Raw genomic sequence first — 9225 nt, 5'->3', positions numbered from 1 at the left:
TACTCAGAAGCTCGACAGATTTTAGGTTATTTTTTGTCCTGTTTGAATCTCTTTGTAAAATTTGTCTTTGGGTTTACGGTAAAAATTTTCTTACTTTTATAGAATTGGTATGCTTTCTACAGTCCCAAATAATTAGGTAGCGCCTTTCAAACCCCATGAGATTGTCATGACCATTGTAGACGACTTCAGACAACGGTAATGCATGTTATATTATTTTTAGTAATTCTTTGGGTGCAATGATGATATGTATATGGTTGAAGTTTGTCTCACGTTTGTAAGCAGCAAAGTTTCTCCTATGGAACGCTTTGCATTGGAAATCATGGAGCAGTCCATTGAACATTATGATGTGCATACACAAGGCGTATATGATGTAGACCTTGTGGAAGAATCAAATGAGTAGTGGATGATAGAGTTTGTGGAATCTCATTTGCAAGAAGGGTGGACAATGTATGATAGGTATAGGGAATTTGGCTATTGTTACAGTTATTATCTGCCACCAACTACGACTACACCAAGGCATCCTTTGTATGATAATGGTATGCCACTGCCTGTTTCATTCGTTCTCTAATAGTTTTTGATATTTTGCATGGAATATACAATGTTAGTATGCATTACATATTTTGTTATTTGCAGGTCCATTGGCATCGGATTTGGAGTTATTTGTTTTCAAAATAGACATTGAGAATGTCAAAATTAGGCGTTGCCTTTTTTTCTAGATTTTTATATTTGTGTTACAGATGCTTTTGAAAATTGTAACCATTACAAATGCTTTTGTAGCTCCCTTTGTATGCATAAATGAGTGAGTAAAACTAAAGTTCCGCTATAGATTTAAGAGATTCAATGGCATTGATGATACTATTTTTTGCCATGCACCACTCTTTGGGTCACATACTTTAGTTGTGGTTCAATTGTCTTTGCACTTTTCATTGTCATAAGAAGTTGAATTTACATTACAAATGATTGAATGATTGAAGGAAATACGATAGACGATGGAAAACCATTATACCACTCAAAAATATTTTTGATCTCATGAGCTTCACAATGAAGCACTCATACATAGAGACTACTTGGATGTCACCTCGGGGCCGAGGGGGGGGGGGGGGGGGGAGAGGATATTTACCAAGATTGTAGCATCTTCTTCTTGGCCGCAGCATCGTGCGGGTCACATACTAGTCTCTCACTAGGAAGGATATGCCATAGTAAAGCTTACCCACCATCCCGTCCACAATCCACTCCACACACCAAGCCCTCACATCAAACTCAAAGACTCTTCAAGAAACCATAGAACTTGTCACCAAAATCTAGCATTCTCCCATCCATCTCAAAGATCATGTGAAAAAGAAATGCAATTGCCATGTGTCACCTACTCCCCTCATCCTCATCTTCATATATGTTTCTTCGCAAAACCCTTTTTCAAGTAAATTAATGGCCACCTGCAATAAACACATGCGAAAAACATCCAAATATAAATAAAATGCTCGGTAAAAAACAACCTTGCATTAATATCATCCAAAAATTTAGCTTTCACCTCTCTCACCTTTTCAAGGAGTGCCCAACTTTAAGGGGGCCTAATGGGGAAAACGTGTAAATGGGTACAAAAGACTTGCAAAACAGGGTTTTTCAAGAACGACCTATTCCTTGGAGGGACTGTGATGAAAAGCCAAGTGCTACTAGTTTGCATGCAAATTGTTAGATTCTGCTACTTCAAACAAATATGAAAGGCCAAGAACATTCGAATTTTTGAGAATAGTCTCTCTACTGTCAGTTTCATGGAGATCGTACAGGGAATTGATTGTATCCATTGGTAAAAAGAAGGTCTTGGATGAGTGGGACAAGGCCATTAACGCCATTCTAATGGAATACAGGGTAGGGTTTCGCCTCGTGGTGAGGCCCAATAGATTGTCAATGTAATACGAAATCCTTTAAGGCTTGACACGAGATTGAGGTTGTGTTGTACATTTATTTTGGAAAAGCTAGTAAATCCACTCACAATTGTGAGTTTGTGGGGTGAGGTGGGGGATCATCCAGAAAACTAGCTTTGAGAACACTCTTTACGCTCGCACCAAAAAGTGTGATTTGCTACAAATGAGCATACATCACAGCGTTTTGAAAATCTAGAGAGAGAAAAATGCTAACATGGGCTATTTAATTTCAATTAAAAAGCATGTTGTTATAGCCAGAAATAGTATGTGACATTGTAATATCTTCCTCCAATTTGCTCTCACATTTGCAATTTGCATCTCTCAAAAATTACACAATTGGCAATAAATTATTTGTCTTAAAAAATTAATTGCATAAGTGAAGGGTGAGTTTAGGAAATGAAAAGACAAAAGAAGGTGGAAAGTCAAAAGATAACTAAGGTGAAAAATCAAAAGACAAATGAAGATGAAAAGTCAAAAGACCTTCTGTGTCCATATAAATAGGTGTCTCTCTACTTTTTCATTTTTCCTTTAGCATTTTCTTAGGAATACCTCTTATTTTTTTTAGTAGTAAGCCAATTTATTTAGTAGTATGGATAAAATGGTGGATGACACACAATAGGAGAAAAAGGAGGCATTGATAAGAGTAGATCTAAATGCATTAATGCACGAGGCTAATCATGTAGCCTCCTCAACAAATTATGGAAGAAGCATTGGACGAAAAAACGATGGGAGGGAGTCATGGAGAACATCTGGAAGCCAAGGTGGCCTCAATATATGAAGATAATTCTGTGGAAAGTGATGTGGGGTGCTCTACCGAGACAAGCGTGAAGATACAAGAAAGAGGAATCGCATCCGATCGTTGCTCGAGCTGTAGAATAACTAGTGAAGACCTAGCCCACCTTTTCATGGGATGCCAGGCAATCAGTGGCATGGCTGGGAAAATATGCAAGTGAATTCAAAGGACATGGAAAATTAAGTTCTTCAAGAATATTTGTTCTTTGGTAGTAACAGGTTGGGAAGTCCTACTCTTCTTGTCTGCACTCAAATAATCAGGTACTGCCTTTCACCATATTTGGCAAGCAAGGAACCGCCACATGTTTGAGGGGGAACTGGCTGTGATAAGCCTTTGTGAAATCATACCAGAGAGTAGAGTGACGATCCACATGATCAGAGGCAAACAAGCCTCAGAGAACTAGTTTAGAACAATACATGACATCTTGTAATAAGTAAAGCCTAGGAGTAGTTGTGATCTCTCTGTCAAGCAAAAAACTTGTAATCCTTTGATCCTCAAGGCTCGGTCCAAGCTCGAGGTTGGTGTGTATTTTTGATGTTCTTAATACTATCCACTCACGATTGTGAGTTTTGCAAAAAAAAAAAAAGAGTAGATCTAAAGGAAACCTTCGTTAAACCAAGTCTCATATAATCCTTTTTTTTAATAAAGCAGAACTCACAATTGTGAGTGTAGATAGATTAATTTTTTTATAAAAAAAACATCAACCACCATGTTCACACCGAGCCATGCCTCCACATAATCAAACCATAACCATAGAGTCCCGAGGGCTTTTATAGGGAGCCCTCAAACCCACATTACAACAACGCTAAACATTGCCCTCAAACCAAGCAAGACCTCAAATCGAAAGCAGGGCGGGGCCCCGAGTCCCCATCACGCCACGTCGAAGAGTTATAGCAAGCTGTGAAACTGGAGGCCACCCATCACAGGACCACGTCCCGCCCAAAATCGATCACCAACAAGCTGTCTAAGAGAGCCTAGCACCAGGAGAAACCGCCTTTGACTTCCACCACCATGACCAGCCATGCCCACCATGTCCACCATACCGAACAATCCTCAGCACCATGCCGAACCCACCATGACGAGCCATGCCCACCATGTCCTAACAATCCATGACAAGCCATGCCCACCATGTCCTAACAATCCTCACCACCATGACGAGCCATGCCCACCATGTCCTAACAATCCTCAGCACCATGCCGAACCCACCGCACCCGATCTGCAACAACCGCACCCGATCCATTGAGCCAGCAAAAGCCACTTGGCGAGCGTCTTCAACTCCGTAGGAAGAAGGACAACAACCAAGCCCTTTGCGCAAAAATAAGCCTTCTCAGAATACCATACACTACCAAGGAGGGTGCGGGCAGCTGAGAGTCCCATCCCATGAACTCTCCTGTTCGTAGGCAAGGCCAATCCCCCCCCAATAGGCCCACAGTCTGCTAATCCCTCTGAGCCCAATGCAGGTCCACCTTGGAGCCTTCAAACAACCCAACGAAGGGGCCCTCAACCCGTAGTGCGACCGTTGGGGTTGCCCCAAAGCGAGCACGAGCTAGGGTTTGGTAGATGATTTGCACAAGCATAACAAAGCCACTATTCTTTTTATCAAGGCTCAAGCCTCATAAAATCTTATTTGAATTTGCTTGTAATATATCCAACTGTAATATATCAAAGGAGAGATTACTTACTATATATTGTGAGTTCAGTGAGTGGTATTATTTGTGTTTTCACCTAGTGCTTTTGGTGGGGTTAAAAGAAAGAAGAACAGCCCTGACCTTGTTTCTAAATTTACAGTCAACACCTTTGCTCTCATCTGCACCCCTCTACATGGAAATTTCTTCATATGTCCAGAAAGAATTTCTCGAGTTATTTTCAGTAATGTTCTTTCTTTGCAAATAGGTCTCCTCAATCTCAGAAAAATAAAAATTCTTTCAAAACATATTAAGTGCATAAATAAAGGGTGAGTTTTGGAAATGAAAAGATAAAAATTCTTTCAAAACATATTAAGTGCATAAATAAAGGGTGAATTTTGGAAATGAAAAGACGGAAAAAGGTGGAATGTCAAAAGATGGAAAGTCAATGACTTTTTGTGTCCATATAAATAGGTGTTTCTCTTCTCTTTCATTTTTTTAAAAAAAGTTTTCTTCTAAGTTATTTTTAGCGTTTTCTCTTCTCTCTCTCTCTCTCTCTCTCTCTCTCTCTCTCTCTCTCTCAATGTTATATTCATGCTTGTTAAATAATATTGTTGCAAATCTATGTGTTTCGTCATTGCCTGTCATTACGTGCTATAAATTAACGTATCATTTTTTTTTTTGAAGGGAATCTTTGAATTAGGAGTACTTTTTAATTTTTTTGATGCCATTAGGAATACCTTTTAATTAAAGCTATTATCCTAAAGCTATTAACCAATCTACAATCGTTGTTTTAGGTGGGAACAACTTGGGTGTGATGGTAGGCCTCTATGCATAGCTCGACACTTAGGACATGTCAATTTCCAAAGTAAACTTAGGTCCTGTGAAAAAGCCATACATGCACATGTGTGCATACGCGCACACACACACACACAATCTACCACTAGACTTAGCACATTTAAGTTGTTTCCATGTCCAAATGTTAAACATATCAATCATAAACGTCCACAAAATACCATAAAACTAAGAGGATACATGTCAACAAAAAGCAAGCTATACAACATACACACACACTTAGATTTAACACATCTAAGTTTTTCATGTCTAAATTTTAAACATACTTGCTCCACTTTTGTTTTTCATTAGATAGAATCTACCCAAGATCTTTTAGCATCTCCAATTAGCATGTCCATGCACGTCACCACTTAAAACCAATATTAATGAATAGCACTTGAACTCATCGCCTACATAGTATGAAACTCAACATAAACCATTAGGTTATATGTCTACGTTGGTCCTTGAACTCCCTTTGAGGCATTAAAAAAAAGGATGCAACCCCCCCCCCCTTTCCTTTTTTTTTTCCCACCCTTCCCTTTTCCTTTCTTCCCCCTCCCCAAACTAATTAATGCATTTGTGAAAAAGTCCTACTGGCTCTACCCACACTTATAAAGGCGAATCTTAGAAGATGCGGTCTCTACTCTTTCTCGTACATTGCATTCCCACGGCGCACTCTCCTAAGACACTTGTTCTTGCACACTCATCCCTTTCACCATTGCCCCGTGTGCGGGTACAACCCTTTCTTTTCAGGAGGACTTTGCCCTCTCCAGGCTTCCTTGGTTCAACTCCTAACCTTCATAGCTCATCACCACATTCTTCCACCACCCTCGAATCGCAAACAGATCCTCCTACCTGACCTGCAAACAAACGAATGAGAGAGATAGAGATAGAGAGACGCAAAGAGAGAGGGAGAGAGACCACATCTCGGACGGATTTGATCATGCAAACAAGCAAACGAGATAACGTGTGTGTGTGTGTGTGTGTGTGTGTGTGTGGGGGGGAGAGAGAGAGAGAGAGAGAGAGAGAGAGAGAGAGAGCCACCCTAGTTCCTTCTGGCAGCCTGATCTACAACCCCATGCTTCTTGCTTCTGCTCACGAGATCTCTCTCTCTCTCCGCTAGCGTCTGCCTTCACGAACATAGTTGACAGCCATCCTTCCCTTTTCCAAACCCTCGATCGCCCTCACTGCATGATAGATGTCACGATGCTTGCTCTCTCTCTCTCTCTCTCTCTCTCTCTCTCTCTCTCTCTCTCTCTCCCTTCTCTCTCTCTGTCTCTCTCCTCCAGGTGCCCCCTCTACAAAATATCTCTCTTTTCCCATGCTAAGATTCCCAACATAAATTTCCAAAATGCCTTTCAAATTTTCCAAAATTCCCAAAATACCCCTTGTTATGAGATTAAATTTCTCCACATAAAAAAAAGCTTTTCGTAAGAAGACTGATTGTCTATCAATACAAGATGCTAAATCTAGGCTTAACCTTTTTTGCGAGGTAATTTGCAACAAATTACATGCTAAGCGCACAAAAACGGATCTAATTTGCAACAAATTACATGCTAAGTGTGCAAAAACGGATCTCAATTGTCCAAAAGGAATAAAGATTGGAAATTCCCAAAGTATCCCTCACATTTCAAAAATTCCCAAAATATCTCTCATATTTTGTCAAAAATTCCCAAAATGCCCTTCAAATTTTCCAAAATTCCCAAAACACCAGAGTAAACATCTCAACAGATTAAAAACCTCTTTAGTCTCGAAAGATTAAAAACCTTTCATTCAAGCTCATATGAGCATTTTTTTAAAAGCTTTTTGTTAAAAATGCAAAGTGTGCGCTTTCCTTTTCCTTTTCCTTTTCTGCTAAGGCCAAGGAATCTTTGTAGATTCCCCTTAATGAGACACTTTGGCAAACCTATTGTGGCCAACGGTCTTCGATCGTCTCTCTCTCTCTCTCTCTCTCTCTCTCTCTCTCTCGTGCGGGCACTCATATCCTTGTCTCGTCGAAGTGGTAGGTGCACACAGGACGAATGAAGCTCCTTTCATCACGTGTCCCGAGGCAAGGGGATCCTCCCCCTCTTATAATAGTATAGATGTATCATGGAAAGCAATCAAAAGGTATGACAATAGATTGTCTTGTTCAAAGCTGGGAAAAAAAGGTGAGGTGCCATCCATGGGACCTCTCAAGTGCAAGAATGAACATGCTTTACTAACATTAAACATTTGTTAGGGTAGAGGAGCCAGTACGAAGACTCATCCCAAAACTAGGACAAGGCTTGAATAAAATCCATTGTATCTTTTTTATTATTTGCATGCTTAATGAGGTAGACATTACGTACTTAAAGAGTTTTAGTTCAACTATCTTTTGACATAATTTGGATTCCAAATCATGGAATATCAAGTGATCCTTAAGAGATTGAAATGAGAAGATTTCTTCTCTCCATTGAACGAACAGTGGGGCATGAAGTGCCCAATGTCAAGATGGGAGCAAGTCACCAAGAACATCTAGTGCCCACAATGGCCACTCAATATGAAGGTATTTCTCTGGAAGGTCTATGGGGAGCTTTGCGGATTGGGGTAAAGGCTTTTGCTAGGGGAATTGGTCTAGATAGATGCTATCAATGCAAAATGGCTAACAAAGACCTTTTCCACTTTTCCAAGGAATGCCCTGCATCAATCGCCTTGCGAGTAAGATATGCAAATGGGTGCAAAGGACGTGGAAGATACGCTTTTATAAGAACAATCTGTTCTTAGGAAGGAAGGTACATAAAATCTAGGAGCTGCTTATTGCAACACAAATTGTTAGATTTTGCTACTTCAACAGGTTTAGAAGGTTAGGAATGGTCGTTTATTCGACATAACCATGGAAACAAGAGATAATACAAGAAAGCGCGCGGGGGGGGGGGGGGGGGGGGGGGGGGGGGGGGGGATCTTGGCCTTCGAAAAACTTGAGAACTTTGATGAATGGAACACATTACTCTCATAGATAAGCACCGTGCGTTGTTTGCAGGGTGGCTCCCCTTTTAGCCGTTGTATTAGTGACCTCTAAGAGTTGTCATTGCTAGACACGAGCATGGCAAGAATATGTAATGTTTTGTGGTTGTCAATATAATTTACTCACCATTGTGAGTTTGGCCAAAAAGAAAAAGAAAAAGAGATGGAAATGAGAAGATTTGAATTTCAAGAAAAACCTTTATTCAAGAAAATTACCTAGTGCCCACCCGCAATAAACACATTCGGAAAACATCCAAATATAAATAAAATGCTTAGCAAAAAACAACCTTGCATTAATGTCATCCAAAAATTTAACTTTCACATCTCTGACCTTTTCAAGGACTGCCCAACTTTAAGGGGCCTAAGGGGGAAGACGTGTAAATGGATACAAAAGATTTGGAAAACAGGGTTCTTCAAGAACGACCTATTCCTTGGAGGGATGGTAATGAAAAGCCAAGTGCTACTAGTTTGCATGCAGTTGAACACAACGGTGCTTTGTTACACTCTGTCGAAAGCGACAAAGTTGGCACTCTTTAGCATGGTTGATCGGGGACGCATTGATTTGAGCGCGTGGGCCATAGCTGGCTGGAGCCGGTCAGCAGAGTCAACAAGTGCTATTGGCACGCTACTGGCTGGAGCTGGTTGACTAGAGCCGGCCAGCTGGAGCCGGCCAGTGAGCAGAGTCAACAACTTCCACGTGGCGGCCTACTGCCCAACGTGCGAACCCTCTACACACTCAAGGAGCGTAGATTGCGGGGGTTGGACAGAGCCGGCGGGGGTGCCACCCCTGCGTGTGGACATGCTCTTAGCACATTTAAGTTTTTCCATGTCCAAATGTAATCATGAAGGTAAGCAAAATACCAAAAAACTAAGAGGATGCCACCCGACAAAAATCAAGCCATGCAACAGACACACTCACTCTACCAATCGGCTTACACATCTAAGTTTTTCATGTCCAAATTCTAATCATACTAGTGTGGCTCTCTCTCTCTCTCTCTCTCTCTCTCTCTCTCTCTCTCTCTCTCTCTCTCTCTCTCTCTCTCTCGCAGGGGCTCAAATCCCTGTC

General features: G+C 40.9%; 1 long non-coding RNA gene across 1 annotated transcript in view; it reads right to left on the bottom strand.

Moving 5' to 3' along the window:
- Positions 1–1113: 1113 nt before the first annotated feature.
- LOC147458038 (uncharacterized) overlaps positions 1114–9225 on the bottom strand; it is a 39084-nt gene continuing 30972 nt past the window's right edge. Inside the window, exon 2 of the long non-coding RNA XR_015188015.1 lies at positions 1114–1433. This is a non-coding gene — a long non-coding RNA (uncharacterized LOC147458038). The remainder of the gene's footprint in view (positions 1434–9225) is intronic.

Source organism: Adiantum capillus-veneris, chromosome 5 (genome assembly GCF_014529385.1).
Source record: "Adiantum capillus-veneris isolate H3 chromosome 5, ASM1452938v2, whole genome shotgun sequence".
NCBI lineage: Eukaryota > Viridiplantae > Streptophyta > Polypodiopsida > Polypodiales > Pteridaceae > Adiantum > Adiantum capillus-veneris.
The sequence above is the reverse complement of the archived record's forward strand: the minus strand, read 5'-3'. Positions and strand labels throughout refer to the sequence as shown.